Genomic DNA, 15,919 nt, shown 5'->3' on the forward strand with positions numbered 1-15,919 from the left:
ATGTATAACTTTTTTGTACATACACACAAACATGGATGGCTTATATGCTTGAGACTCGTTTGTTTGCTACATTTTTTTTTACGTGCTGTTTTAAAATTTTATTCTATATGTGTTTTATTTTTGTGAATTTGTGTTTTTAATGTTAAGCACTTTGGACATCAGGCGGTGCTGTAAAGCCCTCTATAAATAAATGTTGTTTGATTGATTGATTGATTGACATAGTTCAGTTTCAGTCGTAGGTCACCACTCAGCCCGCCATTGTCTTACACTGAATGTTTGTGTGTCCGTACAGCGTACGTTCTTGTATTTGTGCCAGAAATGTGTGTGTGCCCAGCTTCTCACTACAATGTGCTTCTCAGCATGGGACCTTTTAATTAAAGGAGAAGTTTCATTATCAGCTCCATTAGTCAATGCCTGTCCGGTGTCGACACTCTCGTGCACAGAGGCCCACTGCAGGAAGACTTCGTTAGCCGGCCTGGTATAATATTTAACCTGATGTTCTGTATCAAGATGAGAGTATAATTTATTATCCAGTTTAATGTGAAGTGATCCTATTTCCAGTGAAATGTGGAAGGCAAGGGAGAGCTGTCATTATAGTCCTTGTGTTGCCATGTCCACTGTAATGAAAGCAACAATAGTGCACATTGTTCAGCTACAGATAAAGGAATATGAGAGGGCCATGCACAGTGATGAATAATATCAAATTCCAATTATATTGTCTGCTTTTTGGAAACCATTCCTTCATTGAATATACAGTTGTGGTCAGAAGTTTCCATACGCTCATCGTGGGCGTGAGTGTCATGGTAGTTTTGGGCTGTTATTGATGTCCATGTACCGTACTTTTTCCAGGGTGGAATGATTGTACAGCATGCATCATTAATGACTTACAAAAGGAATTGGGTACACAAGTTTGAATTTATTTTGGATCACAAATCCACACAGGGTCAAAATTGAACATATAAGCTCAAACACATACAGTGGAACCTTGGTTTTACAACTTAATTGGTTCCTACATGTTGTTTTTAAACAGGGTTCTTTAACTGAAACCAATTTTTGGTTCGGAGAACCACCGGGCAGTCCCCAAAAATATGATATAATAAACATCTGAACACAAAACAAAAATAACCCTTCTTCTTCTTCTTTTGAGTTTATTGGCAGATTACAACCCAACACGGTACATTACCGCCACCTACTGCGGTGGAGGTGTTTGTTCAGCAAGACTTTGAAAAGTGATGCATTTTTTGTTCAAAAAATATGTGTGTGAACCGATTTGGTCGTAAAGACAGCTGTTCAAAAAGTTATTACAGGTAAACCCTGTAACTCTCGCAAATTGGGGTCCACAAAATCAGACCGTGAGTTATCTGAAACTGAGAGTAAATGAGGTTGAGCAGTAAAACTTAAAATCAAATATACAGAGGTCTAAATTTTCGGGGTCCATAAATCGACCGTGAGTAAAGCTGAAACGCGAGCTATGCATATGTGAGCCAACGGGCTTTACCTGTATTATTATTATTACAACTTTTTCTTTTTCTCCTCAAAGTATCTGGAGGTCAGAAACCACAAAGGTTAAAAAAACCAAACTCAGCAAGGAGGTCCGAAATCCCTACCACTACTTAGATTAAAATATGACCATCCTCATCCTTATAGTGGCGCTATAGTAACCACTTTTATGTTTCAATAATAACTTCTGATCCTTGAGTCATACAATCAAACTTCTTTCTTTGTTAGATTCCTTGGGTCCTTCTGCTTTACTTGGATAGGCCACACCCATTTTCACCTTGATAGCCATTTTGAATATTTGCAAATCTGTTTGTTCACTTCTCCTCCTACAATTTTCGTTAAATCTTCATAAAATTTACCACATAGCAGCTCAAAAATTCTCACATGGGTTTTTGATGTTCCTTTCTGTTTTTCCGCTATTGGCTGCCAAAGTTGTGGGTGTGGCTTAATTCACTAAATGTGGTCTAGCTCACGAAGGAATTTCTCCCAAGTAAGTTTGGGAGAAATGATCAGTTTGGCTTTCTTCAAAAACTGATACCTTAAGCAATGTGATTGGAGCACTACAACCACAGCAATAACCCTTTGGCAATAACTACTGAGCCCCACATCTTACAATGGCAGTTTATTTTTTTACTGGTGTGCCTTGTGCTCAGCTGCATCTTGACATGTTGGCCCCATCTACATCCATTTTGTAGCTTTGCAGTCATTTTGAAATGTTCCAACTCTTCACTAATGCAATTTTTTGGTCAAACTGTAAAGTTATGGCAGTGAAACTTGTTGTGCAGCTTCCACGAGGCACCCATTTCTCATGAAAAATAGTTTACATTTCCAAACCACATGGTGATGCTATAATAACCGCAGTTATCTTGTGGCTAATTTCTCGTGACGCGTAACACATACAATAAAATTTGTTTGTCATCGACATTCTTTTGAGTGCACTGCATTTACCAAAGCTGGACACACCTACTTTTGCCCAGAAATTTTTTTCAGCATTTTGAATTGTTAGGAAAAGAGTTTACACTTTTTGCCCAATCATCACAAAATGCGGCATATGCAATCTTTGAACAGAGCCACACAAAAGTTATCACATTAATTTTCCAGCTTTTTTACCATTTTGCAACAATTGGTGAATAAATTTGAGTGGATGTGGCTAATGTCACTTAATTTCTTATGGGTTGGGACAAATGCATATCATTTCCGGCTAAGTGTCGAATCCAAAGGTGAGAATTCGTACTTCCACGTCGGACTGCCTGATGAAAACGAGCTCAGGTTGCATTGATTGTCTTTTGAAATCAGCTGGTTTCGTTTTTTCTCGAACTTGCTTCTAACAGCCAGCTGACAGCTGTCATTGTCTGGAACAATGAGATTTATACACCAAGCTGACCTGAAATGAACCTTTGTACATTAAATTGACTTTATTGATGACTCTGACCCCTTTGAAAAATGGCCACCAGAGGGCGCTCGGTGTAAAGTCTGCCCCAACCCATAGTTTATGAATGAATTACTCTTTTGAAATTGATGTTCATGGACAACTTATGAAGTTCTGGAAAAAAATAATACCTGAAATAACCTAATTGGGGGGGCTATAACGTCTCTGTAATCACCAAAGTAGATTTTTGCCAATAACTTCTCAAACATTGGGCCAAAAATTTAAGTTCTTTATCTGGATTCCCTTGATGGTTCTGCATCTTAAGACATTGAACAGTCAAGTTTGCCTCATTACATATTTTTTCCACCATTTTAATTTTTTTTGTAAATCTGTTTTTTTTTCACTTCTCCTCCTCCATTGTTAACTCAGTCGTCACAAAGCTTGGCACATAAAAAAGTTTGAAATGAGCCACATAAAAGTTGTATGAAGGATTTTTCAGATTTCTTGTGTTGCCACAGCTGGTTGCCGGGTTTGGGTTGCTGTGGCATAATTCACCAAATCTGCTTTCTCTCATGAATGAATTACTCTTTTAATACCAAACTTGGTGGACATGTTCACTGTGGAAAAGTGATACCTTCAGTGACGTGATTGGGGGGCACTACAACCACAATATAGTTTTGACAATAACATCTGAACTTGGAGGCCTAAAATAAAATTACTAATGGATCTGGATTCCTTGGAAGATTCTGCATTTAACCATATAGGCCACACCCACGTCCGCCTTGAATATCTTCAGCCATTTTGAATATTCTGATTTTTTTTTTTCCCGCTATTCCTTCAACAATTTATCCTCAATCTTCACAAATGAAACAAAACAATGTTTTAACCAATCCAAGCAAAGTTATTAGTACACTTTGACAACACCAACTGTATGGAACCATTAATGACAAAGCATCAAACCACAGACAGCCAGTTTCAATGACATAGGAAGATGCTGGGGATGGGGGGAGCTTTACACAGATGTGTTATTCCTGGGTTGAATTACCGGAACAGGGTTTGGAGCCCATCAATTGCCTCTTTTAGCTATAGTTATTGATTTTTTTAAATTTTGTTTCTTGGTAAGATAGCCTTCTCTTAATCATGGCAACTGTGGTGCACACATGTACAAGCTGTCAACATGTGCATTAACATGAAAATTAAAACACTCATTAGCCCTCATGCATGTAGATGGTGTAGTCACATCAAGCAGGATTTGACATCTGTACCTGTCTGTCCCACAGCCTGAGAGAGCCTGCAGAGGTGCCTCTTGGGGTTTGCAATGGGGTTTTGTGTGAATATGTGCGTGCGTGCATGTGTGTGTGTACATATATAAAGGTGTTTGGCTATGGATGTTCTCACTGTTTTGGAAGGCCAATTATTTGTTTAGCATAGACAATTTTTATTCTCACAAATGCACCAGCTTTTTGAGACTCATATTTGTGCTTCAAAGATAATACTGCCAAATGCACTTTTATTTTTATTTTTTTTTTGGGAGGGGGTTGACTAGGGACATTTGCAGCACATTATGCTTTACCTGCAACTACTGTCTTTTTTGTAACAAAATAGCCACATGTCTTGCAACTTTGACCATGTATTCAATATCTAATATGTGATTCACACACACACATCATTAACCGCTTAGTCCAATTAAGGTTCGGGAGCCTGTCCCAGCAGTCATAGAGTGCGAGGCGGGGTACACCCAGGACAGGATGCCGGTCTGTCACAGGGCCACAAACAGGCAAACAAACATATTCACACCCACTCACACACCTACGGACAATTTAAAGATTCCATTCCACTTAACCCGCATGTCTTTGGATGTGGGAGGAAACCAGAGCATCCAGAGGAAACCCACGCAAACATGGGGAGAACATGCAAACTCCACACAGAAAGGCCACAGGCGGGAATTGAACCCATGACCTTCTCGCTGTGAGGCAACAGTGCTAACCATTAAGCCACCGTGCTGCCCATATATGATTCATTTGTTTAATAAATTATTTTAAATTAGCAAAGCAAAAATATATATTTTTGTCTTGACTCTGTGATTGTTGTCCATCTTCTTCTGTATTATAATAGCCAAGTGGCTTCTGTGTGCGTGTATGTGCATGCGTGCGCATGTAGGGCTTTGTTCACAAGGAAAACCAGGGCGAGCTGACATTTGCCGTTTTGCATGCTTATGTATTTTGGGTCTAGGATGAACGCTGCAAAAATGGAAAGTTAATAAGACAAATATTTTTGGAGAAATTAGCAATTTTAGCTAACCAGCAAACAATGAACATTGTGGTGCAGTGCATCATGGGAATTCAGGGTTTTGAAGTTTTAAATGTTGTTATTGTAGTTTATCTTAGTTTAATAGTGTTGTTGGTGTTATTGCTTTGTTGTGTTTTTGTAGCTCAATTGGTTTAGTCAGTTTAGTTAAGTCTCATGCTGCTATTATCATGAGTGACTTAAGTTACATGTTGGTACTATGAGTGAAATGTGTAGTGTTTTTAATGTCTTCTGCCACTGCCTTATTTTGTCAAAATTAAAGCATTTGCTTACAGCAGTTGTTCGTGCACCTTCAATCACAGAGACACTGTGGACAGCTGACATTTGCTAGTGGGATGCTTATGTATTTTGGGTCACGAATGAGCGCTGCGAAAATGAAACAATGTATGTTGCTCACTACTTTCTGGAGACTTGCGCTATTCCATCAGGGGGCAGTAAGTCATCTTTATATTAAAAGCGTGAGTGTGGTGAGTGATTGTAAGTTCAATGTAAGTACATAATATAATTAGAAATACATTAAAAATACATGGATGACACAAGAAAGTGACAACACTTCTTTCCATTGTGGTCTATATAAAAATTAAATGACAAAATAAAAGTAGAAATAAAATAAAGTAGTAGTAATAATAATAATAATAATAATAATAATGTGTATACAGTAGTGTTCAGAATAATAGTAGTGCTATATGACTAAAAAGATTAATCCAGGTTTTGAGTACATTTCTTATTGTTACATGGGAAACAAGGTACCAGTAGATTCAGTAGATTCTCACAAATCCAACAAGACCAAGTATTCATGATATGTACACTCTTAAGGCTATGAAATTGGGCTATTAATTAAAAAAAAAAGTAGAAAAGAGGGTGTTCACAATAATAGTAGCATCTGCTGTTGACGCTACAAACTCAAAACTATTATGTTCAAACTGCTTTTTTAGCAATCCTGTGAATCACTAAACTAGTATTTAGTTGTATAACCACAGTTTTTCATGCTTTCTTCACATCTGCGAAGCATTAATTTTGTTGGTTTGGAACCAAGAGTTTGCTCATTTACTAGTGTGCTGGGTTGTCATTGTCTTGTTGAAACACCCATTTCAAGGGCATGTCCTCTTCAGCATAAGGCAACATGACCTCTTCAAGTATTTTGACATATCCAAACTGATCCATGATACCTGGTATGCGATATATATGTTGTGTGGGCTGCTGAAGAGGAGGTACTGCTGGCCCACCACCAGAAGGCGCCCTGCCTGAAGTGCGGGCTTCAGGCACGAGAGGGCGCTGCCGCCTCAGGAACAAGCCGTGGTGACAGCTGTCACCCATCATCCGTGACAGCTGTCACTAATCAACACATCTGGTATAAAAGCAGGAAGACACCTCCACCAAACTGCCGAGATATCATCTTCATCTGGAGGTAATACTCTCAGCCCTTTTTGTGAGATTTATAAATCTGTTATTGTGAGTGTTCGCAGGAGAACCGGTCGTTTTTGCGGAGGCTGTGCAAGACGGCGCTCCTTTTTATCTGAGACCGCTGCAACGTGTTGAGTGAGAGGTGGAGGTGGCATTCCCACCATTGTTACTGGGTGTTCACACACCCACCCTTTGACTGTCTTTTACTTTCTGCCAGCAGTACCAGATCCGACACGCTGGGAAGGTGGCCACCTGGGGACTCCAGGACTTGGCGGCTCCAGTATTCCTCGGGTTCAGGTGGCGGTGGAAATCGTGTGGTTCCGGTTCGTTTCCAGACGGGCGTCTCTTATCGTCGAGCCTGCCCACACGACACCTTTATTAATTGACTGTTGCACATTCTGAATCTGCTGTGTTTGGTTGTGACATTCACAACAGTAAAGTGTTATAATTTGACTCCTTCCATTGTCCGTTCATTTACGCCCCCTGTTGTGGGTCCGTGTCACTACACTTTCCCAACAGGATATCTCGGCGTCAGCGTCCCAGCGTCATGGACTCCGAGGGGCGTCACCAGGCTGTTGAACAACCAATGGGAGAGCAGGGAGCGCAGGCATCTGCAGGAGGCGTGATTGGTGAGCTACAGCATATTCTCACCGCCTTTACGGCTCGAATGGATCAAATAGCCGAGCAAAACATCCTCCTGAACCGCAGGGTGGAGGCTCTCTCCGCGCAAGTGGCGGCGAGCGCTCAGGGCGCTGCTGCAGCCGCTTATGCAGTCGACTTCCGCATCGCGGCTGCGAGGTCCGGCTGGAATAACGCTGCGCTCCGCGCCGCCTTTGTAAATGGACTGTCGTCAGTCCTAAAGGAGCACCTAGTGGCCAAGGATGAACCGCGGGAATTAGATGGGCTTATTGATCTCGTTATACGGTTAGACAATCAGCTGGAGGAACGCCGTCGGGAATGAGACGAAGGACGTGGCCGGGCACGCGCCGTCCCTCTTCCTTCCGGGTCCGAGAAAGGTCCGCCCTTCCCACGCTCCCTGGCCTCTACGTCCCGTGGGGCGACAGCTCCCCCTGCTGACGAAGCTATGGACACGAGCAGGGCCACATTTAGACCACCTAATAGACAGAGGAGGTTTCCACGCGGGGCGTGTTTTGTTTGTGGCTCAATGGAGCATCAATTGAGCGATTGCCCCGAACGGTTAAACACCAACGCCCGCCCCTAGAGACTGGGCTTAGGGTGGGCCAAAAAATTCACGTGGGACACACACATATTGCCGCACGACTCCCAGTTGCAATCCTTAGTGGGGATTTAACCCTTCAGGCCTCAGCACTGGTAGACACAGGGTCAGAAGGGAATCTGTTAGACAGCAGATGGGCCAGGGAGGTAGGGCTCCCTCTGGTGGCGCTACCTACACCATTGCAGGTGCGAGCACTAGATGGCACCCTACTCCCTTTACTCACACACAAGACACCACCAGTAACTCTGGTAGTGTCAGGGAATCATAGGGAGGAGATTGAGTTTTTTGTGACTCCTTCTACCTCCCGTGTGATTCTGGGGTTCCCCTGGATGTTGAAGCACAATCCCCGGATTGCGGGGTGGTGGTACAGTGGAGCGAAACCTGCCATCGGATGTGTTTGGGATCCTCGGTTCCTCCCGGTTCCCAGGCTAAGGAGCAGGGCCAAGTTCCCCCCAATCTGTCGGCGGTGCCGGTTGAGTACCACGATCTTGCTGACGTTTTTAGCAAGGATCGGGCACTCACTCTTCCCCTGCACCGTCCATATGATTGTGCCATCGATTTGTTGCCAGGCGTGGGGTTCCCGTCCAGCAGGCTGTACAACCTCTCCCGACCTGAGTGCGAATCGATGGAGACCTACATCCGGGACTCCTTAGCTGCCGGGCTGATCCGTAACTCCACCTCTCCGATGGGAGCGGGTTTCTTTTTTGTGGGAAAAAAAGATGGCGGTCTTCGTCCATGCATTGATTATCGGGGGCTGAACGAGATCACGGTTCGCAACCGATACCCGTTGCCTTTGTTGGATTCAGTGTTCACCCCCCTGCATGGAGCCAAAATCTTCACAAAGTTGGATCTTAGGAACGCATACCACCTAGTTCAGATCCGGAAGGGAGACGAATGGAAGACGGCATTTAACACCCCGTTAGGTCATTTTGAGTACCTGGTCATGCCGTTCGGCCTCACTAACGCCCCCGCGACGTTCCAAGCTTTGGTTAATGACGTCTTGCGGGACTTCCTGCACCGATTCGTCTTCGTATATCTGGATGATATACTCATCTTTTCTCCGGACCCTGAGACCCATGTACGGCATGTACGTCAGGTCCTGCAGCGGTTGCTGGAGAACCGGTTGTTTGTGAAGGGCGAGAAGTGTGAGTTTCACCGCACTTCTTTGTCCTTCCTGGGGTTTATCATCTCCTCCAACTCCGTCTCCCCGGATCCGGCCAAGGTCGCAGCGGTGAGAGACTGGCCCCAACTTACAAGCCGTAGGAAGCTGCAACAGTTCCTCGGCTTCGCAAATTTCTACAGGAGGTTCATTAAGGGGTATAGTCAGGTTGTTAGCCCCCTGACGGCCCTGACCTCACCAAAAGTTCCCTTCACCTGGTCGGATCGGTGCGAAGCCGCGTTTAGGGAGTTGAAACGCCGGTTCTCGACTGCACCGGTCTTGGTGCAGCCCGATCCTGGTCGCCAGTTTGTGGTTGAAGTGGACGCCTCTGACTCAGGGATAGGAGCCGTGCTATCCCAGAGCGGAGAAACCGATAAGGTTCTTCACCCGTGTGCCTATTTTTCCCGCAGGTTGACCCCAGCAGAGTGGAACTATGATGTGGGCAATCGAGAGCTCCTTGCGGTGAAAGAGGCCCTTGAGGAGTGGAGACACTTGCTGGAGGGAGCGTCAGTGCCTTTCACGGTTTTCACTGACCACCGGAACCTGGAGTATATCAGGACCGCCAAGCGACTGAACCCCAGGCAAGCCCGCTGGTCACTGTTTTTCGGCTGTTTTGACTTCCGGATCACCTACCGCCCCGGGACCAAAAACCAAAGATCGGATGCCCTGTCCCGGGTGCATGAACAGGAAGTCAAGACCGAGCTGTCGGATCCACCGGAACCCATTCTCCCGGAGTCCACTATTGTGGCTGCTCTGACCTGGGACGTGGAGAAGACCGTCCGGGAGGCCCTGGCACGGAGCCCGGATCCCGGAACAGGGCCGAAGAACAGACTATACGTCCCACCAGAAGCCAGAGCTGCCGTTCTGGACTTCTGTCACGGGTCCAAGCTCTCCTGCCACCCAGGGGTGCGTAGGACCGTGGCAGTAGTCCGGCAGCGCTTCTGGTGGGCGTCCCTGGAGACTGATGTCCGGGCTTACATCCAGGCCTGCACCACCTGCGCCAGGGGCAAGGCTGACCACCAGAAGGCACAGGGACTTCTACAGACACTTCCTGTGCCTCACCGCCCCTGGTCCCACATCGGTCTGGATTTTGTCACGGGCCTCCCGCCGTCCCGGGGACACACCACCATACTCACGATAGTGGACCGTTTCTCCAAGGCGGCCCACTTCGTGGCCCTCCCAAAGCTCCCGTCGGCCCAGGAGACGGCGGATCTCCTCGTCCACCATGTTGTCCGGCTGCATGGGATACCAACAGACATCGTTTCGGATCGCGGTCCCCAGTTCTCCTCGCAGGTGTGGAGAAGTTTCTGCCGGGAACTGGGGGCCATGGTAAGCCTCTCGCCTGGGTATCAACCGCAGACTAACGGACAGGTCGAACGGGCCAACCAGGAGTTGGAGCAGGCCCTCAGGTGCACGACCTCCGCACACCCGACGGCTTGGAGTGAACATCTGGCCTGGATCGAGTAGGCTCATAACAGCCAGGTGTCCTCTGCCACCGGCCTCTCCCCGTTCGAGGTGTGTCTGGGGTACCAGCCCCCTTTGTTTCCTTTGGTGGAGGGAGAGGTCGGTGTGCCCTCGGTCCAGGCCCACCTGCGGAGATGCCGTCGGGTATGGCGCACCGCCCGTTCGGCCTTGTTGAGGGCCCGGACGAGGGCTAAAGCCCATGCAGACCGTCGACGGTCCCCGGCCCCTACTTACCAGCCCGGGCAGGAGGTGTGGCTTTCCACCAAGGACATTCCACTCCAGGTCGAGTCCCCCAAGTTGAAGGACCGATTCATTGGACCCTTCCCCATCCTCAAGGTCCTCAGTCCTACCGCAGTGAGGCTCCAACTCCCGGCCTCACTGCGGATCCATCCTGTCTTTCATGTCTCCAGGATAAAACCGCATCACACCTCGCCCCTCTGTGCACCCGGTCCAGCGCCGCCTCCTGCCCGTATTATCGACGGGGAGCCAGCTTGGACAGTTCGCCGGCTCTTGGACGTCCGTCGAATGGGCCGGGGTTTCCAGTATTTGGTGGACTGGGAGGGGTATGGACCCGAAGAACGCTCCTGGGTGAAGAGGAGCTTCATCCTGGACCCGGCCCTCCTGGCCGATTTCTATCGTCGCAACCCGGACAAGCCTGGTTGGGCGCCAGGAGGCGCCCGTTGAGGGGGGGGTCCTGTTGTGTGGGCCGCTGAAGAGGAGGTACTGCTGGCCCACCACCAGAAGGCGCCCTGCCTGAAGTGCGGGCTTCAGGCACGAGAGGGCGCTGCCGCCTCAGGAACAAGCCGTGGTGACAGCTGTCACCCATCATCCGTGACAGCTGTCACTAATCAACACATCTGGTATAAAAGCAGGAAGACACCTCCACCAAACTGCCGAGATATCATCTTCATCTGGAGGTAATACTCTCAGCCCTTTTTGTGAGATTTATAAATCTGTTATTGTGAGTGTTCGCAGGAGAACCGGTCGTTTTTGCGGAGGCTGTGCAAGACGGCGCTCCTTTTCATCTGAGACCGCTGCAACGTGTTGAGTGAGAGGTGGAGGTGGCATTCCCACCATTGTTACTGGGTGTTCACACACCCACCCTTTGACTGTCTTTTGCTTTCTGTCAGCAGTACCAGATCCGACACGCCGGGAAGGTGGCCACCTGGGGACTCCGGGACTTGGCGGCGCCAGTATTCCTCGGGTTCAGGTGGCAGTGGAAATCGTGTGGTTCCGGTTCGTTTCCAGACGGGCGTCTCTTATCGTCGAGCCTGCCCACACGACACCTTTATTAATTGACTGTTGCACATTCTGAATCTGCTGTGTTTGGTTGTGACATTCACAACAGTAAAGTGTTATAATTTGACTCCTTCCATTGTCCGTTCATTTACGCCCCCTGTTGTGGGTCCGTGTCACTACACTTTCCCAACAATATAGGCCCAACACCATAGTAGGAGAAACATGCCCATATCATGATGCTTGCACCACCATGCTTCACTGTCTTCACTGTGAACTGTGGCTTAAATTCAGAGTTTGGGGGTCATCTCACAAACTGTCTGTGACCCTTGGACCCAAAAAGAACAATTTTACTTTCATCAGTCCACAACATATTCCTCCATTTCTCTTTAGGCCAGTTGATGTGTTCTTTGGCAAATTGTAGCCTCTTCTGCACATGTCTTTTATTTAACAGAGGGACTTTGCGGGGGATTCTTGCAAATAAATTAGCTTCACACAGGCGTCTTCTAACTGTCACAGCAGTTACAGGTAACTCCAGACTGTCTTTGTTCATCCTGGAGCTGATCAATGGGTGAGCCTTTGCCATTCTGGTTATTCTTCTATCCATTTTGATGGTTGTTTTTCATTTTCTTCCATGCGTCTCTGGTTTTTTGTCCATTTTAAAGCATTGGAGATCATTTTAGATGAACAGCCTATAATTTTTTCACCTGCATATAAGTTTTCCCCTCTCCAATCAGCTTTTTAATCAAAGTACGCTGTTCTTCTGAACAGTGTCTTGAACATCCCATTTTCCTCAGTCTTTCAAAGAGAAAAGCATGTTCAACAGGTGCTGGCTTCATCCTTAAATAGGGGACACCTGATTCACACCTGTTTGTTCCAGAAAATTGACGAACTCACTGACTGAATGCCACACTACTATTATTGTGAACAACCCCTTTTCTACTTTTTTTACTAATAGACCAATTTCATAGCCTTAAGAGTGTGCATATCATGAATGCTTGGTCTTGTTGGATTTGTGAGAGTCTACTGAATCTACTGGTACCTTGTTTCCCATGTAACAATAAGAAATATACTCAAAACCTGGATTAATCTTTTTAGTCACATAGCACTACTATTATTCTGAACACTATTGTATGATAACAAGAACCAAAACAATTTAGAAATACACTAAGACCGTAAATGAACATTTAAAAATGACATAATTAACAGGAAATAAAAGGGTTGAGTTCTTCTAAAAAAATGTTGGTTTAAAGTTGTAAAACATTCTGGACTCGCATGCTAATCCAATTCGTTATACAAGCTTTGCTTAATTTATTACCACCCTTTCCACAAAAATGTCAGCTACCTGTTTTATAAACACTTCCCAAATCTAGAGCCCATGGATCCCCACGGGGAACAGGCTAGTATTTGTTTTATTGCTGAATGAATAGGCGATATGAATAGGAGATGCTCATCTGAGTCTCCCTAAGTAACCTCTTCTTTGACACAAAGTCATTTCAGTGTTACCAAGGATCATCTTTCCGAAGAGAGGTAGTACCAAAGGCATCCAGTTATCGCCTTCGGTCACTGGGTCATTACTATCAGAGGTCTGTGCTGTGCTGAGAGCTTGATGGAGTCTGTTTGGTTTATTGTCATCATGATTACTGTAAATATTTCAAAAGTACATTTTTTTCTGAAATTTGGTGGACATGTATGCCGCGTGACCAACTCTCCACAAAAACAGTCCAATCTTCAGCAGTGTCTTTGCAAAGGTATGCATACTGAGATCAACAGGTGGACCACTGTGGTTCATTCCGTGACAGCAATGGCTGTGCCATGAACATCCATAAGAGGTTCTGTGATTGATACAATGAGTATGCAATTAGCCCTGAGCAAGATTAAAGGAGCCTCTTACTGTGCTAATCACCACTTACGGTGTGTGGGGGAGTGTTGCGTGTTTGAGAGAGAGCTTTCAAAGATCCAACAAGACGCAGTTAAACATGTTGACACAGCCAGATAGACTGTCAAGCACGCACTCAATCAGCAAGAGAGATGGAGTCTGCTGCGTACTGGTATTAATCAGTGGTTTTGTGTGTGCAGCACTTGTGTACTTTCTGAAGTGCTGCCGTCAGTGACCTGTATTTTCACATTTCGTCTTTTGTGGGCAAAGCACACAAACAAACAAACGGTGTATGTGCTGAGTCTTTATTTCCTGACCCTGTGTTTCTGTGTGTTTTGGGTCAGATGAAAGAGAAGATGTTCAGAAGAAGACTTTCACAAAATGGGTGAACTCACAGTTGGCTAAGGTAAGATGACTTATTTTCTTTCCTTATTAACGCCATCCAGTGTGTAGTAGTGCAGCATAATTTTGTGTGTTGCTGATTTCCTCTATTTTTGTCACATAATTATCTCAGGTAATAATGCAAAATATGTCAGCCTGTTTAAACAGGAAAAAGTTGTTTACATGAGGGTTTTACTGTGCATTTATTCATTTTCAGTACCCACTTATTACAGTTTAGGGTCACACGGGGTGGGGCTGGAGCCTATCCCAGCAGTCATTGGGTGAGAGGTGGGGTACACCCCAAACAGGTTGCCAGTCTGTCACATGACTGACACATATAGACAGACAAACTCATTCACACGCTCACTTGCACCTGCAGTTCATATAAAGTTGATTATATTATTTCAAAAGAAATGATCTAAATAATATATCATCAGTTCACCCCACCCCACCCGAACGTAAAATCCCTGTTATTAGCATATTCATTAAGGCTCATTTATGCTTTATTTACATACGGAAATCTATATGTGCTAGTGGTGGAACAGACCATATTTGATCTAGGAGCCATATGGCTGCCAGACAAAAACTGAGGCAGTGGGGTAGATGCTGAGGCAAGGGGAGATGTGAGGACATTAAATATTTCATGGGAAGTGGACTGAATTCTTTTCACTAATGTCTTCCTCAAGTCTTTTTGGCTAAATTTGCCTTGGTTGTACTTCTGGCCGCACTGCTCCTGTGATTTCTGGTGGTACAGTTCTGTTTAATCTGTATCCATAGTCTTTCATACAGTGTGGACAGAAGGCTCTGACTGTCTCTGTGCTAAACGCTGAATATAAATGAGGCTTTATTCATGTTATATATGACAGTGCTAGTCGAGAGTATTTATTTCACTAAGCTAGCCAAAACCACTCATTCTCTAGTTCCCACTGAAGCTACGTAATTTTAAAATGAATCACCTTGAATCAGAGAAAGCTATGGGTGGTGTCATGTAATGTACGTCCTTAAGGGCTCCGTCACACTTAAGGCACCTTGATACTTTTATGCATTTAACCCCCGCACTGCTGTGCAATTCATTGTGCCAGTGTGACCCCCTGTGTTCCGCTGGATGCTGCCTTATATAAAATAATTACTTCATAGCAGATTAATCATTTGTTCTCAGAATTTGGCTGATGGAACCATCACTAATTGCTGCAGAATCACACAGGAATTTTCTGCAGCTGCAGCTGTTCTCGTGCACTTCATGACGTGGAGAACCCATTTGGAATCATCTCAAACGTAATTATTTGTAATATTTATATTGTAATGGCTTGGTAAAACAGTTGCATTTTCGTTTCTTCTTATGAGCATCTGTAAAATTATGTTTATTATACATTTAACATCTCAGCATAATCATTCAGATGAGCTGCAATGATGCAATGACTGGCAGTGACACAGTGTTTTTGAATTGTTTGCGCAATGTTCATGTGTAGTTCACAAAACTAATGCGTTCCAGAGATTTTGAACATTTAAAAATTTTATTTGGACACTTGCATGCAACCGCGCACCGTTTACAATGGTTTATAATGAGTTTACTCTCTGGCACGGCAGATTGTGTACCAGTGCATGGATCAAATTCGTGCAAGTGTCAAAGTATCTTTCACATGAATAAAGCATGAATCAGCCCGAATGGGGAAAAACAGCCAAAATTTGAGCCACATTTGTGATGGACAGACATTCGTACAGCCATGTATGAGATTTGGCGCACTTGAAACTTATGTAACATGATTTGGGCTTTGTCATCATGATGTGTATTGTATGGTGTTACATGTATGTCTCTCAATTTTTTGGGGCCAGTGTCCAGCATGGGGTAGACTGAGACAGAGATTTTTGGGTTCCTTTATCTTTAAACCTGTCCAGATTAGGAAACTAAAGCTAAGAAACCTGGTATCCTTTATCAAGGGTACCAAAAGGTTTAACAAAGATTTATTTAGGGGGATGCAATGG

The 15,919-nt window shown here is 45.1% G+C and overlaps 1 protein-coding gene across 1 annotated transcript in view; it reads left to right on the plus strand.

Annotated features, from left to right (window-relative positions):
* Window positions 1-15,919, plus strand: part of dmd (dystrophin) — a 1,392,820-nt gene that overhangs the window by 156,333 nt on the left and 1,220,568 nt on the right. Inside the window, exon 2 of the mRNA XM_034174291.1 lies at window positions 13,900-13,961. The gene's annotated coding sequence lies outside the window, so the exon portion shown is untranslated. The remainder of the gene's footprint in view (window positions 1-13,899; window positions 13,962-15,919) is intronic.

The sequence above is a fragment of the Thalassophryne amazonica genome, chromosome 1, assembly GCF_902500255.1.
Source record: "Thalassophryne amazonica chromosome 1, fThaAma1.1, whole genome shotgun sequence".
In the NCBI taxonomy this organism is placed as follows: Eukaryota; Metazoa; Chordata; class Actinopteri; order Batrachoidiformes; family Batrachoididae; genus Thalassophryne; species Thalassophryne amazonica.